The sequence below is a fragment of the Macrobrachium nipponense genome, chromosome 12, assembly GCF_015104395.2.
Source record: "Macrobrachium nipponense isolate FS-2020 chromosome 12, ASM1510439v2, whole genome shotgun sequence".
Taxonomy (NCBI): domain Eukaryota; kingdom Metazoa; phylum Arthropoda; class Malacostraca; order Decapoda; family Palaemonidae; genus Macrobrachium; species Macrobrachium nipponense.
The window spans coordinates 8,647,230-8,655,041 of record NC_087205.1 but is presented as its reverse complement, the minus strand read 5'-3'; positions in this window follow the sequence as shown (position 1 = coordinate 8,655,041).

Sequence of the window (7,812 nt, the reverse complement as noted above, 5' to 3'; positions counted from 1 at the left end):
ATATTTTGCATTTTCCAATCTTGGATGGTCTGGGATGCAGCTTAGATATTTGTCGAGCTTATTCTTAAATACATCTACGCTCACTCCTGTATATTCCTCAGATGAGCTGGCAACGCATTGAATAGATCTGCATTATTGATGCTGGTGCTGTAGTGGATGAATGTCCTGTGTGCTTTCCACTATTTTTCCTGGTATAGTTTTGGGCACCATTAATCTACCTCTGCTTGCTCCTTTCTGATATTTTTAGCTCCATGATGTTTTCAGCTATTCCTTCTATCTGTTTCCATGCCTGAATTATCATGTAGCATTTCTTCTCCTTTCCTAGACTATATAATTTAATGATTGTAGTCTTTCCCAGTAGTCAAGGTCCTTAACTTCTTCTATTCTACCTGTAAAGGACCTCTGTACACTCTCTATCTGTGCAATATCCTTTTGGATAGTGTGGGTACCATATCATATTGCAATATTCAAAGTGGACTACGAACATATGTTTTATAAAGCATAATCATGTGATCAGCTTTTCTTGTTTTGAAGTGCCGTAACAAACATTCCCATTTTGCTTTACATTTTGCCAATAGAATTGCTATTTGATCGTTGCATAACATGTTCCTATTCATCATCACACCAAGGTCTTTAACTGCTTGCTGATTGTGATTGTCTCATTATTAGGTCCCCTATATGCATATTAGCTTTCCTTCTCTGTCTCATAGTTTATTGATTCAAATTTATCAGAGTTAAATATCATCCTATTTACCTCTGCCCAATCATATACTTTGTTAAGGTCTCTTGTAGCACGTTCTATCTTCATCACAAGTAATTTCTCTACTTATTCTTGTGTCATCGGCGAAACTACTCACTACTGAGTCCTTAACATTACTGTCTATGTCTGCAATCATAATAACAAACAGTAATGCAGCTAACACCGTACCTTGTGGCACTCCGGAAATTACCTTAGCTTCATCCGATTTCTCATCGTTTGCAATAACTATCTGTTTTCTGTTGTGTAAAAATTCTTTTAACGATCTTCCTACTTTATCCACCTTATATTATGTTTCTAATTTTCTTCGCTAACATATTATGGTCTACCTTGTCAAAAGCTTTTTGCAAAGTCTAGATAAACCACATCTGTTTCATTTCCGCTTTTCATATTTTTGTATATGTTTTCACGGTGGACTAACAGTTGGTTTGTGTACTTTTTCCAGGTACGAAACCATGCTGTCCAATATTAAACAGATTATTTTTTATTAAATGTTTCATAATATTTTTCTTCATTACCCTTTCATACACTTTCATAATATGTGATGTTAGACTCACAGGCCTATAGTTACTTGCCTCTAGTCTTGATCCACTTTTGAATGTAGGGGTAATATATGCTAATTTGTGCTCATCATAAATCTTGCCTGTATCTACACTTTGTCTTAATAATATTGCAAGTGGCTTTGCGATAGAATGAACTACTTTCTTTAACAAAATAGCAGGAACTCCATCAGGAGCCCTGCTGCAGCTCCATTTTAATTTCATTAATAGCCATGCACAATATCAGCTTCATTAATATCTATGTCAGCTAAACTATCACTATTTTCGTCCCCTTACTTCTATATCATTATCTTCATTATCTATTCTAGGGGTGAATTCTCTCTTATATCGTTCCTTTTTTTCATTCGTTAATCTCCCTTCAATTCTTAGAGGGCCTATTTCTATTCTTCTTTTATTCATCTTTTTCGCGTATGAGTATAATAGTTTGGGGTTTGCTTGATATTTATTAAGGTTTTTTTTCCAAGTCCCGTTTTTCATTTTCTTTTGATTGAATAATCTTTTGCTCTGCATTTTCTATCTTACTTTTTAGTTCTATAACTTTCCATGCATTTTTTTCATTTGCAAGACCTTTTTTCCACTTTCTGATTTTCTGGAACAAGATCCTTCTGTCTCTTGGTATGCATGACTGATGATTACTTTTCTTCTTCGGTATATATTTATCCACTATTTCTCTAATCTATATAATATCTCCGTATTTACCCTTATGTCATCACTTACGAAAATGTTATCCCAATCTTTGTTTAATTCTTCATTTATTTCTGACTATTTTATATTTTTACTGTAGAAGTTGTATTCCATATCCTTCCCACTTTTTCATTTCTTGCTTATCTCTGTTCCACCTTCTTTGGTGGAATGGACTGTTAATTCTATGACATTATGGTCTGAAATACTCGCATTCATAAACTATTATTTCTTTAACATAATTCATCTTGTTCCCAAATACTAGGTCTAAAGTATTTCCTTCTTGTTGGCAGGTGATTTATTTGTTGAATGTGTATTCTAGTAGCATATCTAATAGCTTTCGAATTGCCTCTTATCTTCTGCACTACTATTACTCTCTTTTTTATATGTATAAGTACAACCACAATCTCCTATTCGTTCTTTCCTGTCTACGAAAGGAAAGTTGAAGTCTCCAGTTAGGAGAATAGTCCAGTTCTTGTGATTTCTACATAAATAATCATCCAATTTTTCTATTATTAAGTCAAATTCTTTAGTATTAGGAGGTCTATATATTACTATGTTCATTAATTTTTCAGATTCAAATTCTATGCTATTAGTTCACATTCTGAGTTACTATATTTCTCCTATATTTTTCCTTGTTATTTGTCTTTCCCATATATTGCGGTTCCCCCTTGATTCCTATTTTTTCTATCTGATCTATAAGTTTGGAACCCTTTTATTTGATCATCATTCCCAGTCTCTTGGGAATACCAGGTTTCACTTATATTCATTATATCTATTTTCTTTTCAAGGGGTTTGGGTTGGTTCTAAGTACTCTATTTTTCTTTTTGAGTTACTCGTAACTAAACCCTGCACATTCATCACTATGATGGTTTGTTCGTGTTTCCTTCCTTCGTTTAATATGGTAATAGTAAGGATTTTCCCATAGTCTCTTTCCTGTTCTGGTATGTTGTTCTTTTTTTCATTCCAGAAATTCTGACATTAAAAAATCCAACTTTTCCATAATATTTGTTCTTCCTTCATCATAATTATTCATTTTGTGTCTGAATCTGCAATTTTCTCCGTATTTGCAATATCCTCTATCATAATAAATACAGTTATTATCTCTTGAGTAGTATCTTGGAGCCGAGGCTTTAAAAATTTTGCTGACATCTCTGCATATCTCGTTGAGGTGCTTGCTTTTTTCTTTTACCTGATATTCTTTATTCCTCTCTTTATCTGTTTTTTCTTTCTTATTTAGGATTTTATTACTTGACTGATTATTTATTTGATTATGATTCATGGCTACAGGGTGCATATATTTACATTTTTTGTCGAACTTACATCCTTTTCCTTCTTTTAGGTTTTTGCATATTTTTGGATACAGATCTCTGCAATCATCCTCATAGCCATCTAGGTATGCACATTTACCATATATTTCATAGTTTTGACATACGTTAGGATGGTTTGTGTAGTAAAACATTTTCTCCAAATCTGCAATTCCCTCTTTTCAAAAGGTTGCAGACTTTGTCTTTTTGTCTATTTTTTCCTCTTTCCCGTCATTGTGTAGATCTGGGTAGAGCCTCTTCGGGATTTTTCTTTGTGTTGTCATATCGTAATTTATTTCTTCGTAAGTATGCTGCTTTATTGCCTCATATGTAGTATCAATGAGTATCTCTGCATCCATACATTTATCTTGTTCTTTGTTTTCCTTATTTTTTTCTGTCATTTCAGTTTTGTTTACTTCTCTTCTGTTTTCCTCATCTTCTTCTTCCTCTTCCTCTTCTTCTTCATCCTCAACTATTTGTACATTCAATCATGATTTAAATAACATTTGGTCTATACATGAGACATTTGAGCAAAATATTCGGGTATCTTTTCTCATATCTTGCATTACTCAGCACATTGTGGATGGGTCGGAATGTTGCATGCAGCACATTTTCTGATTAGGTTTTGTGGATTAACTAGCTATACCACACCTTACACAGTTTGCATGCGTTTTGGCATTCTTTTTCCTAATGCCATCAATTAGGATATTCACCATGTTCACCTTATTTTCTTTGTCAGAATATGTTGGTTTATGTATATTTTCTTTATGAGTCTCTTGACCACTTGGATTTTATTTGGAACTTCTTCAATTATTTTCAAGATGTTTTCTGTTGATTTGTTCCAGTTTGAAGGATTATATCCTTCTAATATATCTATGAATGCTTTGTATCTTTTGGTTAGGACTGTTGCGATCTCATAGATGAGAAATGCCAGTTCCCTTCCTGCTACCTCATCGTATTTGCAAATCTGCCAAACAAGCTAAATTCGCCATTTTCCCCACAGTTGGAACTTACTGCCATCTTGTTCTGATTTACAGTATTTCACTGATAAAACTAAACTTAGTAGACGCTTTATCCTACTATTTTCACACTAATCTTATCACCGATAGTTCACGAACACTTCTAGATATTTCTCAAATTCTAGACATAAATTAAACTTGTGATATCTGTTGATTAATCTGACTGCGAGCGGGAACGTCTCACCAAGCAAGATGAGAGAGAGAGAGAGACCTTACCTTACCTTACCTTACAGTTCGTTCGGGTTGCCCCAGGTCCCTCAGTGTGAGGCGCCTCTAATGTCTACCAGAGAGTTGCTAGTACATCTTCCGGTATATTTTGCATCTTCCAATCTTGGATGGTCTGGGATGCAGTTTAGATATTTGTCGAGCTTATTCTTAAACACATCTACGCTCACTCCTGATATATTCCTCAGATGAGCTGGCAACGCATTGAATAGACGCTGGGCATTATCGATGCTGGTGCGTAGTGGATTAATGTCCTGTGTGCTTTCCTTATTTTTCCTGGTATAGTTTTTTGGGCACTATTAATCTACCTCTGCTTGCTCTTTCTGATATTTTTAGTTCCATGATATTTTCTGTTATTCCTTCTATCTGTTTCCATGCCTGAATTATCATGTAGCGTTCTCTTCTCCTTTCTAGACTATATAATTTTAAGAATTGTAGTCTTTCCCAGTAGTCTAGGTCCTTAACTTCTTCTATTTCCTAGCTGGAAAGGACCTTTTGTACACTCTCTATTTGTGCAATATCCTCTGATAGTGTTGGGTACCATATCATATTGCAATATTCAAGTGGACTACGAACATATGTTTTATAAAGCATAATATGTGTTCAGCTTTTCTTGTTTTGAAGTGCCGTAACAACATTTCCCATTTTGCTTTACATTTTGCCAACAGAATTTGCTATTTGATCATTGCATAACATGTTTCTATTCATCATCACACCAAGGTCTTTACTGCTTCCTTATTTGTGATTGTCTCATTTATTAGGTCCCCCACTATATGGCATATAGCTTTCCTTCTCTGTCTCCATAATTTAGTTGATTCAAATTTATCAGAGTAAATACCCATCCTATTTACCTCTGCCCAATCATATACTTTGTTAAGGTCTCTTTGTAGAGCGTTCCTATCTTCATCACAAGTAATTTCTCTACTATTCTTGTCATCAGCGAAACTACTCACTACCGAATCCTTAACATTACTGTCTATGTCTTCAATCATAATAACAAACAATATTGCAGCTAGCACCGTACCTTGTGGCACAACCGGATATTACCTTGGTTTCATCCGATTTCTCATCGTTTGCAATAAACTATCTGTTTTCTGTTGTCTGTAAAAATTCTTTTAACCATCTTCCTACTTTATCTACGATATTGTGTTTTCTAATTTTCTTGCTAAATATATTATGGTCTACTTGTCAAAAGCTTTTGCAAAGTCTAGATAAACCACATCTGTTTCATTTCTGCTTTTCATATTTTTGAATATGTTCTCACGGTGGACTAACAGTTGGGTTTGTGTACTTTTTCCGGGTACGAAAACCGTGTTGTCCTTTATTAAACAAATATTTTTTATTAAATGTTTCATAAATTTTTCTTCATTACCCTTTCATACACTTTCATAATATGTGATGTTAGACTCAGGCCTATAATTACTTGCCTCTAGTCTTGATCCACTTTTGAAAGTAGGGGTGATATATGCTAATTTGTGCTCATCATCAAATCTTGCCTGTATCTACACTTTGTCTTAATAATATTGCAAGTGGCTTTGCGATAGAATGAACTACTTTCTTTAACAAAATAGGAGGGACTCCATCCGGCCCTGCAGCAGCTCCATTTTTAATTTCATTAATTGCCTGCACAATATCAGCTTCATTAATTTCTATGTCCAGCTAAATATTCACTATTTTCTTTCCCTTACTTTCTATATCATTAGCTTCATTATCTATTCTAGGGTGAACTCTCTTATATCGTTCTGCCAGTATGTTGCAAATTCTTTTTCATCGTTAATCTCCCTTCAATTCTCAGAGGGCCTATTTCTATTCTTCTTTTATTCATCTTCTTCGCATATGAGTATAATAGTTTGGAGTTTTGCTGATATTTAATAGGGTTTTTTCTTCCAAGTCCCGTTTTTCATTTTCTTTTTGATTGTATAATCTTTTGTTCTGCATTTTCTATCTTACTTTTTAGTTCATAACTTTCCATGCATTTTTTTCTTTTGCAAGACCTTTTTTCCACTTTCTGATTTTCTGGAACAAGATCCTTCTGTCTCTTGGTATGCATGAATGATGTTTACTTTTCTTCTTCGGTATATATTTTTCCACTATTTTCTCCAATAGTTTTTATATATATCTCCGTATTTACCCTTATGTCATCACTTACGAAAATGTTATCCCAATCTTTGTTTAATTCTTCATTAATTTCTGACCATTTTATATTTTTACTGTAGAAGTTGTATTTTTCCCATATCCTTCCCACTTTTTCATTTCTTGCTTATCTCTATTTCACTTGCTTTGGAATGAACTGTTAATTCTATGACATTATGGTCTGAAATACTACGCATTATAAACTATTATTTCTTTAACATAATTCATCTCGTTCACAAATACTAGGTCTAAAGTATTTTCCTTTCTTGTTGGCAGGTGATTTATTTGTTGAATGTTGTATTCTAGTAGCATATCTAATAGCTTTTCAAATTGCCTCTTATCTTCTGCACTACTATTATTCTCTCTTTTTTATATGTATAAGTACAACCACAATCTCCTATTCTTCTTTCCTGTCTACGAAAGGAAAGTTGAAGTCACCAGATAGGAGAATAGTCCAGTCTTGTGATTTCTACCTATATCATCAATTTTTCAATTATTAAGTCAAACTCTTTAGTATTAGGAGGTCTATATATTACTATGTTCATCAATTTTTCAGATTCAAATTCTACCGCTATTAGTTCACATTCTGAGTTACTATATTTCTCATATATTTTTCCTTGTTTTTTGTCTTTCCCATATATTGCGGTTCCCCACTTGATTCCTATTTTTTTCTATCTGATCTATAAGTTTGGAACCCTTTTATTTGATCATCCTTCCCAGTCTCTTGGGAATACCAGGTTTCACTTATATCATTATATCTATTTTCTTTTCATTGGGTTAGTTCTTCTAAGTACTCTATTTTTCTTTTGAGTTACTCGTAACTAAACCCTGCGTATTTCATCACTATGATGGTTTGCGTGTTTTCTCCTTCATTAATACTGGTAGTAATAAGGATTTTCCCATGTCCTCTTTCCTGTTCTGGTATGTTGTTCTTTTTTTCATTTCCAGAAATTCTGACATTAAAAAATCCAACTTTTCCATAATATTTGATCTTCCTTCATCATAATTATTCATTTTGTGTCTGAATCTGCAATTTTGCTCCGTTTCTGCAATATCCTCTTGCATAATAAATACAGTTATTATCTCTTGAGAGAATTTTTTCGGAGCTATGCTTTGAAATTTTTTGCTGA